Source organism: Anguilla rostrata, chromosome 10, assembly GCF_018555375.3.
Source record: "Anguilla rostrata isolate EN2019 chromosome 10, ASM1855537v3, whole genome shotgun sequence".
Taxonomy (NCBI): Eukaryota; Metazoa; Chordata; class Actinopteri; order Anguilliformes; family Anguillidae; genus Anguilla; species Anguilla rostrata.
The window spans coordinates 15,165,389-15,184,056 of NC_057942.1; positions in this window are offsets into that span (position 1 = coordinate 15,165,389).

Sequence of the window (18,668 nt, forward strand, 5' to 3'; positions counted from 1 at the left end):
TCGTGACAGACACAGTCACTCTAACATGCTCTCCTGGAGAGGGCGGGTTTTCAAAAATGACAGGGAACAGACTAAAAGAACAACTCCATGCGGATTTCTTATTTTCCTTTGCAATCCAGAATCACAAAGGGATGCTTTTTTCTAATGTAGGACTTCTCTAAAAAATGAACAAATTAGACAGCAGCACCAAATCTTAAAAATTCAATAAAAATGATGCAATCATTTGATATCCCAGCTCTGCCCTTCTTTCATTTACCAGCTTTCTGGTTGTTTATTACAGAAATTAACATTCACAAATAAATAAAAATGTTTATGACTCAAAGAGGAGTTATAAGAATAAGAGTTATGAGAGTTATAAGAATTATAACAGCTTCACAGTCTTCTGCAATTTCTACTTTGCTGTGTTCCCTACTTCAAATTTCAATAGTAAAAAGTGTGACTGTGTTGCATTTCGTTTTATAATTTGAAATCAACTGATTGGTTAATTGCAGCCAATTCCATTTTTCATTAAATAGATTTACAAAATGAACTGAAATTTAATTCAGGAACTGAAAAAATCATCATAGAACATTTTTGCTGGAATTTCAATTCGTGTTTTCAAACAGACTGAATTGAGAATAGAATTGACCCTAATCCTGTTCCGCAGACATTCAAGACAATGAAAAGCAGGCTCATAAAGATTAGCATAACATAAACTAACCTGTCTTATTTCAAGCAAACACCTCCACTGATTAAATATTTATTGTGCTCTGATCAAATAAATCAATAGTATGGTATCATTTTGTATTGCCCTTTATGGTCTCATTTATCTTGGTAGAAAGCAGTTCATTAATATATTAATTTTCATGTTATATTCTGGTTTTATGTTAGCTACTGGTACATGGGTAAGGGTATCAGAGAAAATAACTAACTTAGGCTATCTAAGCAGTGTCAAAGTAATTAAGCAATTTAAAGTAGGCATTCACTGGATTTAGTTTAATTTACACATACTCAACAGGTTTATGACAGCAGTCTATGTAGTCATAGCTATGAGCCTATAAACAAGACAAATAGAGGAGTCATTATTTATATCCTGAAAAAACATCAGTTAAACAACCTACTTTAACCTGAAACCACCTGATAATTATGATATTTTCTAAACATGCCTTTTCTTTGGTACCTGCCATCCCACTTGAGCCTTGTATAAAAAAAGCCTGTGTCCAAGTGTGAATCAACTTATATCGATCCATAGATAGAGTTTATAGATAAGGGGGAGAGACTGACAGACAAATGGAGATGCAGATAGATACACGCATGGGTAGATAGATAAATAGATCTAAAGCTAAACACATGGGCACTGGCCAGTCTGCCGGACTCATCACTAATGAGAAGCAGTGACGATGCCCTGTGAGTCAGATCAGTTCAACAGCAAGGTCAGCCTGGGTTAACTATCAAAGATGAGTGCAAACTTTTCCCTGCAGAAAATTCCATAAGAAAACATCTTCCCGCTCCCAGTAAGCTCCTAGACCCTTAAAGCTGTGAGTTCCCTTCTGTAATTAATCCAAGACTCTGGAAACTGGGGGGGTTCGGCTTTTTTAGAAACCCTTTTAGCATGCAGACAATTGCATCCCACTCAATCGAAGCCTTCAAGCTCACTGCAGGTACAACTAAATATATTTGCTAGCGGCTATGTGCCCTTTAAAATGCACTTCAATCAAACCGCAATGTGCTTTGTACCTTGATCTTTTTTTAGACCTGTGCAAAAATATCAGCAGATCTAAAAGACGCTGGGCAGGTAATTCAAAATGTGATAGACTCTGAAAGTGCTTTTTTTTTTGCTGTATTGAACAATTGCTTTTCTACCGTTGCCCTCCGATTCTATCAGCCCTGAACATTGGCAAATGCCAAGACGCCCTTTTAGATCAGCTAAATTACTGAAGAAGCATTGCACAAAAAGAGTAGAAGGTCTAAACACACGGAAACGGGAGTAACATGCAGTTTTAGTCCATATGTGTCGTGTGCAAAAGCAGAGACCATCGCACCACTGGGAATTGTCCTGGAGAAATAAAAACCTGAAAAAGATGCAGGATAAGAAATTCACCCTTAAAGTATGTGGAGGACATTAAATGTTTCAAGGAACATGACAAACAATGAACACATGCTTACCAAGGACAGAGTTTCCCGTTTTCTCTCTTTCCTGTGTATTTAAAGAAACATCTGTTTGCTTGAGAGAATGCTCCAACAGCAAAACACAAAAACACTAAACATAAACCAAGTTAATGTCCATTGCTGAAAATTTTATACAGGATGTGATATGAACAGAAACAGTTGGTGACTGGTCTTAAAATGTTTAAAACAAGAGACTATAAAATAGGTTGGGATACAAACCAAAAATTGGGTTCATCTGTTCTAAATGTCTTTCTTTGGTGATGTCATTAAAACAGCTAGTACTGTATATCTGAGTGCTTTGAAACCCCCCTCAAAAAAAATAATTATTTATTTTAAGGAATATATAAAGCAGTTGCCCGTGTTGCAATAAAAATGCACATTATGTACACTGCTGTGTTAGAAATAATATTTTTAGGTCATGGATATTTGCTCAAAATGTAAATATAGGGTCTTGTGAAATGGCTTTGTGTTTCAGGTTTTTTTTTCATGATTGTGATGGTTTCACAGGAAGTGCTGTAACTGAATTTCATGTCAGAGGCTTCCATCCTGTTACATTTCATGCTTTTCAACAGCAATACTGACCAAGGGAATTTGATATATATTTATTTCTACAACTGTTTATTGAAAAATATCTTAAGGAATGGAGAAAATATACATGGTTAACCATGGAAAAAAATATGATAATAAATTCATTAGATCACTCTTGGAAATATTCGTTTGGGGATTTTGAGGAAACACCCAGTGAGAGTTGAAAAACCACATGGAGATAGACAGTGAAAAACCATATAAAAATAAAGACAGATGTTGAAATCTAACATTTTGTTTGACAGAAACTAGCAACAATGAAGCTGTCTAGACAGTTTATTATATGGAAACCGGCACAAATTACCAACCCTATTAACATCATTCATGACAACATAAACTTTTTTTAAAAGACCAGAACAAAAATAAAATTAAAAAAATACAACAGCACAATTGTGATCAATACAAAATAACTGTATAATGATATTGATAGCGATATCCTATAGTAATCAAAAGCCTCATAAAATGTGATGACTGTTGAGAAATTTAAGCAGACGGCAAATGCAATCTTTGATGAATTAAAGAAACCTTCTATTCGCATTGTGTTCTGCTGTAAGTCTATACATTTTGGTGAATTAGGGTTAAAAAAACATTCATTCTCATCATGCCTTTTCACCACAGATATAACACTAATACACAACAGATTCAATTTGTTAGACATGACAGTATTAAAACAGAGAACACACCAAATATGTATTGTGTACCCAATTTCCCTTTTTTGAACAAAACATGTCTTCATATATTTGCCGTAAATATTCACTGGACTACTTAGACTCTTGGATTTACTAAAGTGCAGACGGAAGCTTCATATTTCACTGCAAACAAGTTTACGCTTAAAAACAAACTAATTAACCTCCAGCTCCACCCCCCCCCCCCCCAGAAAACAAATAAAATGAAATGTCTTCCCTGCTTTTTGATAAAAACAAAAACCAGAAATTCAGACATGGAGGACCCCTGTCCGGAGCCAGACGGGGCCCAGGTGCTCCGGTCTCTGAATGGCCCACTGGGGCCCGGGGACTGTGGGCCCTTTGTGCTGACAGTCCTTTGAGGACCGCGGCCCTTTAGTACGGGGTCTATAGAAGCGTCGTGCCGGTACCCACCCACCAGCGTACAGAGAGACCGGCACCTGTCCCATGGGGCTTATCGCGGGTGTGCGTCGCCACCGTCCCCCTCCGCAGCGCGGGGCAGGTGCAGGGGGTGGGGGTGGGGGGGAGGCCTGAGGGGGGCCGTGCGGTGACCGGGGCCCTCTCTGCCCTTTGTGTGCGGGACGGAACGCCCCGCTCGCGGCGCGCTGCCCTACAGTGGACACGCTCCCGCGTAGCCCCTCCCCGCTCCTCTCCCGACCCCCACAGCCCCACGCCGCCCTCCCATTCACCCCATCATTCTCCACGCTCCTCTCTGCTGTCAGAGGGGCGTGGTGGAGTTTTACAGATGTGCCATTCGGAATGAAGTCGCATCGCATGTATTAACTCCCGTCCATGAGTGCACTCCATATCTCTCTCTCACACTCAGGCAAACACAAACACACAGGCAAACGCACACACACACACACACGTCCATACATCGCATGCTTTGGCCAGTTCTCCATCACTCTGCCACACAGATATCAGGAAACCCAGCTGAAAATGACAAAGGGAAATTTAGGGGTGGGACTGGGGGAAATGAGGGACAGACTGTCAGACTTGATCCCCGTAATGACATCTGATAACAGGAGCAATGCTCGGATTTTCCCTCCCCACCCACCTCTCCCCACTGGAGTACACCCCTCTTCAAGGCTCTTCACTCACCTGATAACCTCATTAGTGCCTTTTGACCTCAACACCAAGGAACTTCTAGCGGTAAAAGGAATTCTAATAAGCTAAACTGCAGTCATAAGCCAAAAGCTCCTTGGGCGTCACCATTAATGTCCACAAATATGATTACAGGCTGAGGGCTTGCGTGATTTGCCAGATTTGTACCCAGATCTCTGACCTCCTCTGCCAGTAACAGGCAAGGACAACAGATGTAACTGAACTAGTTTTATCTACCACTCATAAATAATTAAACTCCATGCTAAACCTTCTCTTGTAGCTATAAAACATGAAGAATACTTTTGACTTATTTTTAAGGGGGCAATATTTAAATATCAAATGGCCATTTTGAAGAGCATGTGGTCCTAAATCCTTCAGTTTGGGCCAATAAACACATTCACTCTGTCATTTAAGAATTTCATGGGGAGCTTCCACTCAAAGCACTGGTTAGCCACAGCCTTAGCATATGGTGGCTTGAGGTCTACGATGTAAAATCAAACACAAAGGGGAGAATTGGGAACAAAGAAGGTGCCAGTGTACACACCAAAAGAAAGGGAAACAGAATGGATTTCAGCAAAATGAGAAAATGAGAAAAACGTACAGACAAAAACAAAGAAAGGAGGAAAAAATACCATCATTCAATTTACCACACGTCCAGAGATGGAACATTAGCTTTATTGTCTTTTCATAAACTTTTGCCTTTAATCTTTATTTTTTGTTTTTTGCTGCTGATGTTGGCAAGCAGTTTTGGCGGGTTTTGACAGGTGATAAGCACATGTCCTTTGACCTTTGACACAATTGCACAACGTTTTTTGATTTTTTTTTTTTTTTGCCGTGCCAGAGTAATTTAATCTGGAGGTGCGGAAAAAAAGGCCTAGAACACGCCACCTACAGTATGCTTGGGGCAGCTGCGAGCAGCTCCGCCATCATGTCCACCAGTCAACTGAGGAGAAACAGAAACATTGATTGTATGTTATGGCGCTCAGCATCGCATGCAGTCCACTGGGCCCTTAGGTTCCAGTAACGCAAGCAGCACCTACGTTGCCAATGCCGATTAGTTTATTGTTTTTGAGCGAGTCCCCTCCTTCTGAGATTATGAACAGCTCCATAGCCATTTTCAGCTGAACTCCTTCTGAAACCTGACTCTCCAGACGTTATTCATTAATTGAATTAGGAGGCCGCAGTGACATCATTCAAGGGAGGGGGGGAGGGCTGTGTGAAGTACATTAAAGATGGCTGACACCTGTCTGTGACAATATCACGCAGCAGCCGCAGTCCCACACTTTGCATATTTTATCTCTTAATTACATGGCGACCCGCTGGTCTATTAATACAGCTCTGTTCCAATCGTCAGAGTGACTCAAATACGCCTGAGATGCATTTCCCAGCATCCCTCTCTCTTTGCGAAAAAAAAAAAGCTTATGGAAGATGAGATTAAGGCTTTACTCCTGTCACCAGGCAACTGGAACAGCTGTTAGAACACTCGTAAGAAAATGTTGTCATTACTGTCATATTATCAGATGCTCTTTTTGCCTGGGTGAAGGTGAGTTTGGGGCCAGAGTGAGTGCAAATAAAGACTGCTGAACTGTAACTTACTCCCACACTCGTGGTGCAGTTTCTGGGTTAGATATGTAAGGCGGGGCCAGAGACTGCATGCTGGTCCTCCAGAGAGGACCCCGGCCTGCCACAAGCATAGCAGCTGTTTAATCTGGGAGTCTGGTGGAACCTCGGTGGCGAGGGTTCAGCATTCGCTAGAGTTAACGCGGAGATACCGCGGACGCGGAGGATTAATGGATTTGTACTTCCCGTGACTGACACCCACGGCCTCCTATCTGACGCATCTTCTGCCAGACAGTCAGAACACCAACACTGAGGCTGAGGGGGTGGGGGGGGGCCGGGAGGTGGGGTGGAGCGGCGGCATCCTCAGAAGGGGAAGCGATACAAGAAGCGACTCGCTCCTTCAAAGGGCCCGGGCCTGGGGACAGGGGTTTGTGGGTAGCCCTTTTTTCCTTGGAGCGATGGCGGCTCATTCCTGCCCGGCTCAGAACGCCGCTCCCTGTTAGGACTTGCTGATTTTGCCCCACCCTCCCACTATCCCCTCACCCGCTTCCAGGGCCCTCCCCAGTCAGAAAAAATAATACAGGTGACCTAGCCGCATCAGTGATTAACACGAATTACCACCCCGTTCATTTGAACGTCTGACAGCCCCTTTCATCTGACAGAAGCCGAATGCGCTGCGGTGGCTATGAAGCTCAGATCTCCATGGCTGGGTATTTCGGCAGGTACACAAAGAAGAGAAACACAGCTCCTATACACTTATCCTTACTACAGTACACATCCACACACAGAGTACATAAAACCTTACTTTCATTTAGACTTGGGAGAGAAAAGACAGAGAAAAAGAGTAGTGTCCCTATCAGTCTGACAGGGCTCCGGGTCACATGTGGGTCAACGTAAAGTGCATCATTATGCAGCTGTGTTTCTATAATCAGCTTAACTCTTGCGTTAGGCCTGCGTAACGGCATTAACAGTTTTTAAGAACTTCCTGGCCTGATGAAAGACTATGACCTATATTCAATTGAAATGTGTCTTTAACTTTGACTTCCGTGTAAATGCAAGTGTTGGACTTTTTCTTGGCAAACTGTTCAGCTTGTTTGTTCAAGCCATCACAAAAAAAAAAACAATTTCTTCAATTGTTAATCAAAGGTAAGATCAAAAATTGAATCCCAGCTTACGTGTCTGAAATGTGTAGGCATTTGTTGGTTCAGTAAAACCATATATACTGTCAAATATTTAATTAATTAATTATATTTTAACAATCATAAAGAACTAATAACAAAAGGACATGCATCTCCTAATGTGAATTGCATTAGCATATCTTTGGAGTCTCATGACAAGCTAGTGTATATTATTCTTCTTAACAACGCACTTCTAAACATTCATTACCATACAGAGTAAATGTAACATATTTTATAAAATTACATGAGATCAGCAAACACGTAAAGTAGTATGAAACAGCGGAAAAAACTGGCCTTTTTAACCAGTGACAAACAAAACTGCTAAAAAAAGCCAAAGCCCCTTCCCTTGGCATTTCAAAGCACAGACAAAATACTCTGTACACACAGAATATTATCCGGTCTCTGTACAAAGGACAGCAAATTCAGTCGATGCCTTCATATTTCACCTACATCATAAATCACTTTCTTTTCAGGTGGTTATTCCAATTTATACTCCCTGAAGGCTTTAAAAGTTTACAGAAGTAAAGCAGCAGATTGAAAGGCTAGAGAAAGGAAATGTCAAACTCTCAGCCATTTTTGTTTGTCTGCCGCACAAACGCACACAAAAAAAGATTTAGCTTTAACTGTCAGAATTCATAACAACACAGAGAAACGGTAGAAAGGACTTGCCAGCCATTAAGGCTCTGATTTGGATTTCTGTGCTGTTTGGGTGTGTGAAGCAGAATTAGTGGAGGGGCGGGTTGCCTTGCGTGTATTTATCTTGGTTGGTGGCGGCTCGCGGCGCACAGCGGCTGCTTGTCAGTGCCATGTTTTCATCAGAGGAAGCCAGCAGCAGCGTGTTTCAGGGCGGGGGGGGGGCTCGGGGCTGCCATCGATGACAAACGGGGGTGGGGTGCCGGGTGCGGGGTGGGGGGTTGCCAGGACTCAGTGAACTCCTGCACCGCTGCACCACCTTTGGAGTGGACCAGCCAAGCCTGGAGAGGAAACTGATCCGTCTCGACCCGGCGTTCCAAAAACCCGCTCAGCTTCACCGATTCCAGGGTCCGGTGACACCGAACGTTGGGGGAGGAGGGGGAGGAGGGGGGGGGGTTGGTTCTCGTCGCTCTGTGAAATCAGAACCGCCACACACACTACCGCATCCGCATGAGCGGTCTGTTGAACACATCAACACGAGGCCGACAGACACATAAAACCTGCTTGTGCAAGTATGAAGGGGAGGAAAGGAGAAAAGACACAGAGAGGCAGATAGAAAGAGAGCGAGAGAGAGAGAGAGAGAGAGAGAGAGAGCGAGAGAGAGAGAGAGACCATCATCAGTATGGCTTTCAGAACCTTTCCGGGGCCAAACACTGCTCCTCTGTGCTCCGTGGCAGCAGTCCGGGAGGACCACCAGAATATCAGCACCTGGGCTCCTCAGAGGGGGACGCCGCGGGCCTCAAACGCCAGGCCCTCGGGGCCACGAGCCTTCCGAAAACTGTGTCACGTTGCCCCGGTGGCAAAACACACCCAAACTTCAAAAAAAATACACACAGGTTTTCAAGGGGAGGTTTCCGGGTTGTTCTTGTGGGTGGTTTCTCTTTCTCTTTTTCAAAAAACAGGGTCAAGCACAAACATCATGTGCCTGAATATGTGACAGAAACAGGCCGGAAGAGGCCAAAAGACTGAGAGCTGGGCAGAGAAAGCGAGAAAGCAAGAAAGCAAAGCCTTTTTGGGGAGAAAATGAAATATACCAGCTTCCTGATGCCGCAGCGGATTGCTATATTGACAGAGCGAGAGTTCCTCCACTAATGTAGGCCTGCATGACTCAGACCCCTCAGACCCCTTTAGCTTGATAATTGTTTTTATTCTGCGCTCGAGTCCTAAAAGGTCATTCGGGCTGTCTTTATTGCACCAAACACTTAATCTCAGAATCCATCTTCGTTAAAGTGGGAAAAGAACAACACCACCGTTCTGCAAATACCACAATTAACCTTACCAGTTAGATGCACATCGTAAAAGTGCCATTCCTCACAGAAAGACCCCTGCAGTTTATTATTTACGGTGGCATTTAAGAAAAGACACCCCCCACCCCACCCCCCACGCACACACACAAAAATCTATATGTTCAAATTTACTAACCTTTTTAAAAAAAGTGTGTAGAGGCTGTTAAACAGGGGGTTTATTTGGGCCATATAACGGTGGATGGTAAAACTGTCACCGAGAAGTCAATGGTGGACAGTGGAGGGGTTTGACTGGGGGACTGATCTGGTATGCCATACTGGAAGACTCAACTGAAAGACATACTGTACTGGAAGACCTGAGAGGAAGATGGCAAAATTAGACTGAAGTATCAGAATGGAAGATTACTCAGGATTACCATACTGGAACACCAGGCAGAAAGACTAGACTGGAGTACTCTACTGCAAAACAGGATGACTTGTAAGGAAGGACACTACTGAAGATACCACTTATTATTTTCATATTGTGTGAAGCAGAGGTTCCCAACTCTGTTCTCAACGATCTATTGTCGGGTAGGTTTTCATTTCAGCTCTAGTTTGTCACACCAGAGTCTACTCATTAGCAGCTCAACAAGATTGCTGTTGAATGAGGTGTGCTTTGTTAGGGTTAGACTGAAAAACCGACAGGATGATAGCATAGCTCAACTGGGGTGAGCAGCCCTGGTGTAAAGCAAAATAACGTGTAATCATAAAATAATTACAGATTATGATAACTATTCATCACCTAATTAGCTTTGTGACAAATTGGGGGGAGAAATCACAAAAATAGCCAAGAATGTCCAGAAAGAAAAGTAATCAGCTTAATGTATTAAGCGTTCAGAGCTACATTGGTCTGCATTTCTTTTAAGTGTTCACTTGACAGTCTACCCAGGTGTCTGATTTAAATGAAGGGTTCCAGACCGAATTCCAATATAAACCACAAGATCATGAAAAGATTTCTTTAAACACTTCTACTTTCATTACCAACCATAAATTCATTCGAAGATGTGATAATTAGTTTCCACAACATTTATCTTTCTGGTCATTAGAAATGCTCCCTTTTATCAAGTCATTTTAAAGGCAAGCCCAAGCCAATCCTAAATCTTGATTTATGGAGATTGTCTGTGGGAATATCACTGGCAGTGCATTTTAAATACCCATGATTCATCATGTAATTGGAAGGGGGTAAATTACAGCCTGTCCAACCAATTAACAAGCCCTGTGTCAACAAATTAAGCCTTAACTGATATTTCACATCTTCTGAAAAAAAAACAAGTGTATTCCATTCAGAGACATTCATTTACAGAGAGATTGAAGAGTGCCATTAATGTGTTCATATATGCACGTTGGTTCACATCACAAACACTGACCTGAACAGTTAGGCTTTCATTATGTATAATGGTTAGAGTACTGCCCTCTGGGCCTTAAGGTTGTTACTATACTGGTGGAATTCTGTTCAGATTACCCCCCCCCCAGGGAAGAATCTTTACCTCTACCTGCTGCAGTAGGAATCCAGGTGAGGTGTTGACTACTGAGAAACCAAGACAGGAAAGGTTATTTTCAAAGCTAATGTTTGAAAATGAATGCCATTCAAGTTTTTAATTCATTTTTTCACAAGTGCCAATGACATCAGAAGAACTTGCATTGGACCAGATCTCAGACACTTAACGAGTGTGAAAGTGGTAGAGATAAGCCATGCCTGTGGTTACCTCAAGAGACACACATTACGAAAAGAGTAACTGCGTGAACATTAAAGTACAATGATAACATTAATGAAGGAAATGACCTTCGGGCAAAGAAAAAAGTCACTCCAATGTCCTAATAGCTCATGAAAGGTCAAAGGAGGGCAGGTGGGTGACAATGTTAAGGGTCATCTTCTCCTTCCCTGTGAAAATATCCATTATCAGGTCAATCACATAGGTCAGAGCGATGTGGTCAGGTCCCAAAGCTGGCCCCGGTTGTCATTTAGTTTGCACTGTTAAAGGAGCATTTAATAGCTTTGCCACTTAAATGGAAGTTAAGCAGAACTCTCCAGGGAGTGCTGGGGGTTTAAATAATTCAGTGGGCCAGCAGATTGGATCTCGCCATGCTCATTGTTTTGCATTGATTGTGTGTGGTTAATCCCTTCCACTGTCTCTGTTGAACATGGCCCACTGGTCCTCCCAGGGGAAGCCCCACCCCCTTCTCATGAGATCACATGACCCCGGTGAATTGGCGGTGGGAATAGGAAACCGCCACTCTGTTGAAAAACAAGTATCCCTCTTGTTCCTGTGGGCTAATGAAGTATTCAGGCTAACCTGTGGGCCAACATTGGCCGTCTTTTTGCTGCAAGAGTGCGAACTGATCCACCATCTGAAGCAGGCCATGGGACTGAAAGAGCTTGATTGTGCTGAATTGGGAATGCATGCTCCCAACATGTTGCTTTATTCTAGAAGTAATACATTAAAAATGTTCTCCATTACTCAACATGCCTTAATAAAGCATTGAATGCAGTCTCAATATATTTTCAATCACATTTGCACCAGTGATGTTTTCACCCCATTATACTTTCTATCCTTATTTGACTGATCTCTTTCTGTCATCTTTGCTCTGAAGCAAGGCTAAAATTTATCCATCATCTAGGTCACGCATTGTAAAAGATGCATAGTCAGTAAAGTCATTCATGGTGGCTTATCCAATCACATGCAAGGTCTCTTGTACAGATCATCAGGGCTCATTTCTCAGTCCACTATCTCTGCCTCCTAAAAAAACAAAAAAAAACAGTTCAGTTCCTTCAAGCAGTTTACTGTGTGCTGAACTTAAAACAAGCTTGCTATTATCCCTTTATCCTCTTTTTAAGAGCAAGGAAACAAAGTGGCCAGTCTGGGGGAGGCCGTGCCCCTTGAGACAGTGGGGGCATCCTGGGAGAGGAGGGAGGGCGGGAGGGAGGGAGCCTGATCCCAGACGCTAAGAGCGACGCAGTAAAGCCAGAGTAAGCGACAGGATGTGTGCCAAGAGCTGGGATGTAGCCCAGTTGGGCTTACCTGTTACAGACTACTGACTTCGAAATTTACTGCCTGCAGTCTGGCCTATGGGGCCTGTGATTTAGGAGCCGCTGGTTGGCCTCATTGAGATTTACTAGGGGAGATGAAACATAGTGGCCAAACACCTTGTTCTGCATATTTGGGGGCTGCCTAAAAACCCCCTTCCAGAGCGCTCTCCCCTGGGTGATATCTGGGGGTGCGGGGGATGGGGCACCCGGGAATCCCGTGCTGAAATTGGCCTTCTCTGTCCCCCTAAGAGGAGTCGGCAAAGGCGGGACACACACCCTGCTATTCAGTTTCACCCCGACACGCGCGATAGCATCGCGGAGTGCAGACAGAACCAGGTTTAACTGGGCTATCAAATGAACCTGATAACATCTCCCCATTATGGCCGGCCATCTTTAAGGAAAGGAACGAGCAGGGGAGGGGGGCGTGGGAGGAAACAACTTTTAAAAAGCTTTGCTGGACGCGGTTTGTAAACTGCGCTCGTAACCTGATACCGCCATCCCACTCTTCCCAAATCTCTCGTGGTTCATGCGTCTTTTTTTTAATACGCCGAAAGAATGCTATGACACGCTAGTTATATTTCCTGTTTCAGTTTGACAAATGCACTTCCAATAGAACACTGCAGGTGCATTCTCATTTGTTGGAAGCCGGCTCGGTAAATGTCAGTGTCCTGTATATTTGCCAAGAGGTGGAACAGGTCATGCAATATCGGTAAGCACACAAGTATCAGTTTACACTGCATTACACGGCTATGAAAACAATGTAGTAAAAGATCTATCAATCCATTTACTTGGTTCATGCTAAATAATGATTTTGCCGTCATACGCTGCCACCATAAAACCGTAATTAAAGTTTAGACAGTGAGTGACTGCTCTGTTAGGTTTTCTGTGGCTCTGTTTGTTCAAATAGAAAAGGGATCTCTCTTAACTTTTACAATGCGTTTTATATATGTGTTTTAATTAGACAGCATGCTGCAGCGGATGCGTGCAGCGATAGAGAAGTCGGGCATAAAATACGGTTCCTGAGTTTCCGTCGCCCGCGCAAACACTCCCAGAATACACAGCGACGGTCGGTATCTTGCGGCTCCGGTGCAATGCCGAGCTCGGCGCAGCCAATAGCTACGTTCTCGTGCTGCGTGACCGTTTATGCCTAAAGCCAAGGACAACGCTCCCATCTGAAGAGAGTCTGGCTTTTAAGTAATTGTTCATACGGATACGTCGCATTAAGCCGATGTTGACGCATTAACTCAACGCAACGTATACAAAATAACGAAATAAACTTCCGGTTCTGTCGGTAGCAGTATCTCAGCTCACAGCACTGGTCTGACTGAAAGCTCTTGGTAATTTTGAAGGGGGAAATGTAGTTTACTTTGGCAGTGCTCTGTGAATTTGAGGCTGAAAAGGCATTTAACTTTTTAATGCTGCTACTTATGAAAGAGGGAAGTTTGCATAAATTGGAGTCATGAATGGAGTGCCACATCATAATTTACAAATTGCAAAGACTCACTGAGCCTTTTAATATGCAGCGCTTTATTGTTTCTGTTCATTTATTTTGTTTTCATTATTTTTCATTTGACCTTAAAGAACACACAATGTAACCAAGCAAAACAATCAGCGTAGAGAAGTAAACATTTGTTTTCTGAATTGCTTTTCAACACAACCCTCAAACATCTTAACACCCACTTAAATAAAGCAATTAAAACCTTGTTTCCCTCATCCAGATAAACACATATAATTATTTGTTCCTCTACAAAAGAAAGTGCACAAAATGCTCTGCTTGACTGAAGCCCATGTAATTTCTTTGGAGGAAAGAGATGAGATAAATGAGTGTGGGAAAGAGAGAAGAAACAAATTGCTTTATTGACTTTTACTATCTTACTAGCCAATTGCAGAGAAGAAAGACATGGACAAATCAAGAATGAAGCAGTCATGGACCAATCCATAGATGCAGCCGAATGTCACTTGTACTGCACAGTTCTTATGTGGACACACAATGTGGCAAACATGAATGAACGAGTCAAATAATTAAAAAAATTAAATAATTAACAAACTATGGAATTTTGGGTTGGAGGTGTTGTTTGCCTAAACCCAATCCTTGGAAGGCGCTCTAGTCTTGTTAATGCAAACCGACTTCATGAGCTGGTCTTCACATAACTTTAGCAGTCCATCTTTCCAGGCCGTTAGCAAGGGAAAGACCTTCTCTGTTCCATGTTTCTTGTGTTATTTTTCCAAAATTTCAAATGGCCAAGACCAATCCCTTCCTCACTGATGGAAGGCATAGACAGCCTAAGCTGTCCCCTGAAACATGTGCAGTCAGCAGACCATTTCTTATCCACTCACAGTCTGCCAGCTGAGCCACTATATGGACCATGCCAGTGAACTGCAGAGCTTCAGGAGCAGAGGACTCGCAAGTTAGCCACAAGAAGAGAGGAGCCTCTCTCAACTGATAATGCTCTGGCCAACCATGCTCAACCGCATGCAGCTCCTAGCCACAGCTAGCTATGACAGCAGGGGCACTTCATCTGTATGTGCAAGGCACTTCACTGGAATTTCTTCCCTAAGAATGTCCTGCTGTATAAATGGATTGTATGCAAAAATGCAATTTGTGTTAGTTGCATCGGGATAAAAGCTCCTGCTAAATGCTGAAATGTATTGTAATGTAATAGAAAGTAATGCAATCACTGCACTCCAAAAAGGGAAAATAGCAGGACCCACCCCACCCCGCCCCCCCCCTTTCCTCCAAGCACAGTCTGACATGAATTTAAAAAAAAAATGAAATCAAAAGTATAAGTGAACAAAGAAGGAGGCCACCGTAATATGGCGAGGGGCGGAGACATGGAGCCCCTCCCCCCACCCAAACCCAGGCTTAGGCACCCTGGTCATGCATGCTTCTCCAGGGAAGAAAGCCGGCGTGGTGCTGTGGGAAAGCTCGCTCGGGGAGAGGGCCCTGCATTAAGCGCGGGTCTCTGGGAGGTGAAGACGCTGGCTTGCGTTAGCCCCGGAGGTCAGCGCAGCTACACCAAACGCCCCCGGCAACCCGTCTGCCTCCACTTCAAACGGCCGCCTCGCATTCCCAAGCCGTGTACCAATAAGCACTAATAATGCTGAAACATGAAAACCAAAACAGATGGCGTCCAATAGCACGGGAGGATTACGGGGCTATCCCTGGCTATATCTACACCCCTGGGCACAGGGAGGTGTATCCACCTTGATTTGATCTCAAGGAAAGAAGAAAATGGGGGAAAAAGGAGAGGCTGAGATGTGCCCTCCTGCGCGGAGTCCATGGAAACGGAATGTGAGAGCGGGCTTTGTGTTTTTTTTGTTTTTTTGACTGACAGACCGGGCTCGAGGCTTCGTCAGGGCCAACGCGAACAGGTTACAGCCTCTCTCTGGTTGCGGCCTCCGTGCAATCACAGCGCCGCGTGATGAGAGCGAGCGCCGCGCGACTCCGAGCAAAATAACCCGCTTTCAAAAGTGTCAAGGCTTAGGCTAAGAGTTCCACGAGAAAACGTAACCGCAGCGACTGTAAACGCCCAACTAAAACACCAGCGGGGCCAAGCTGGACTCCGCGCTTGGACTCCGGGTGAACTTGGCGAATCCTGCTGACAAGGAAACGGACTCATGCCAGACCCCGGGCTGTCAGACTGTCTTTGACCCGGTCTGCAATTAACGGTGATTCGCGAATGCGCGCTTTTCCCTCCGTTCTAATTACAGGACTTGGAAACAATGGTACCGAAATGTGCCAAAAGCATCAAAAACATTAATTGCAAATTACTTTGAGTGACACGCTAATAAATAATTCTACTAACAATACGCAGAATCCTAAGAAAGAATAGTTAGGCATAAGCAACCGCGCAGATATACCAGGCTGTGAAAGGTTACATTTAGAAGGCCAGATATCTGCTTGATAATCGGCCAGTGACCCCAGAAGAACAAAAAGCTAACGTGGCTGTGGGCTCACGGAGGGTGGAGGGCAGGACAGGAAAATGGGGTGAGCTCACAGGAAAACGGCGCCCTTGGTTGTCACAGTTCACGCTGGGCTCTTAAGAGCCGGCTGTTGAGAGTTTGTCTCCCCCGGTTCATTTAATACGTTTGACAAACAGAGCGGGGCGCACACGCGGTGCTTACACTGAGGGCGTGAAGGAGGAAGAGACAGGGGCCACAGGGCTACGACTGTCCCACAAGTCAAGAAACGCGGGCTTAATGTAATCTAACGAAAATATTGTCGCTGCGCTAATTTCCTACGTGGCACCGGGGCTGCAGAAGACAAGATGTGTGGAAACGTCTACGGAGGCCAACGGTCAACGGCGGGGAAATGCGTACCTTTGCCGGGGCCGCGGCCCGGCTCGGGTTTCGGGAGCGGTGTTTTCCTTCCCGGGCCACCCTACGTGTCCCTCCCAGGCTCTTCTTGGGACCCCGGAGGGTTCGGATCACCCAGAATCCAGCGGCGACACGGACGAGCCTTCGCACAGCGCTCGCCCCGTCTGTTCGGCCCCAGTCTTCTCTCCGGCTTCGTTCCTGAAATCCGAACCCTGGTCGGAAAAAAACGGCTCCGCGGTGAAGTCAACGGGCAACGTCGGAGAATGCCGCGGACATCGACGCAGTCGCCTGTGTGAACAAAGGGTACGCAGTGAGAGGAGAAACGCTAGTTGAGCATTTTATTTGTTATTTTTTAAAAATGATGGTTGGTCAAAAAAGACAATAAAACCTAATCTTAGGAAAATGTGAACTCATAGAAGGTCACGGACTGGAGGCAAAGAGGCTGGGCGGTTTGTCTTCTTACATTGATAGCCAATGTAGTCTCTCATTTGGTTGTGTCTGGTACTGAGGAACTTGGTGTGAACTGCCCACTAAATTTCACACCTGAGAAACCAAATTATTATTTTTTTTTGGTTTCTCAGGTGTGAAATGTTTAGGCATGTTCTGATTGTCATTTATCATTGCTGAATAACCACAAAATGTAATGACCTTAAGTTTCATTTGTCAATAGTCTTTCTTGTCAAACAAGAACCGTCAAAGCAACTATTTTTAATGTCAGTTATGCTGAAAGTGTCTGAAGTCCCAGAGCTTACGCACATGTTTTCATCATCTTGGAATGCGTCAAGTCTTGTAGCCAATCCAGGCCACAAAACATAGGTGGTGAACTCAGTACATCACAGTCTTCCTGTATCCAGTCCCACCCACAGTGATGAGCTCTCGTCTGCTTCTCAAGGAATGCAACGATCTAAATGCGAATCCACAGAGTTTACACACGTTACACCCGCTGCTGCCTTCCATGCCCTCTGGGTGTAAGATACCACGTTCCCTCGAGCCGAGGTGATCTAACGCTCTACGCAGGGTATATTTACAATGAGTTATTCACAAACACACACACACACACACACACACATTCAGATACGCTCACTCCCGGGAACACAAATACACAGTCATGTCCTCCTGAGACCCAACAGAAAAAAAAATGAATTTAATAATGTTATTTTTATTTATTTTTTTACATAATGCAAGTTTCATGGATGACAACAAATGTTGCAGTGAAAATCTTTTCAAAAGTACTATTTTATTTTTATTGAATGTACCTCGTAGTGTAGGTTTCAGCATAGTAGAATATATGGCTTATGAGATTAGAACCAAGGACTCATGTCCCCTACAGCAGTGGTTCTCAAACTCGGTCCTGGGGACCCCTGTGTATGCTGGTTTTCATTCCAACCTCAACAGCAATCCCAGAATTTTAACAAGCTGTTAATTTTTCTTGATTTCTTGATTTATTTCATGTTTTAGAGCTGGGGTTCCAGAAAGGGCCAGTGTGGGTGCACACACCTGATTCTACCTGATTCAATCACTAAAGCCATTGCTAAGCACATTGATCAGTAGAATCAGGATCAGGTGTGTGCACCCACACTGGCTCTTTCTGGATAAGACTGGGGACCCCAGCTCTAAAACATGAAAAGCACCTAATTAAGAAAAATTAACAGCTTGTTAAAATTCTGGGATTGCTGTAGAGGTTGGAATGAAAAGCAGCATACACAGGGGTCCCCCAGGACCGAGTTTGAGAACCACTGCCCTACAGGAGACAAAAATGAATTGCAGAGCCTTAGAAACCTATAAGAGCAAACAATTACGCAGCGACACAAACCGTGAAACACGGATATGTGTTTTTGAGCTTGCGCATATGCGTGCGTGTCTGTATGAGCATGTTTGTATCTGGGTGTGTGTATAGCATATGCGTGCGTGTCTGTATGAGCATGTTTGTATCTGGGTGTGTGTATAGCATATGCGTGCGTGTCTGTATGAGCATGTTTGTATCTGGGTGTGTGTATATGTATATGTGTGCATGCGCATAATTTATGTATATGCACATGTGCATGTGCCTGTGTGTACATGTGTGTTTGTGGGTGCTTAAGTAACCATC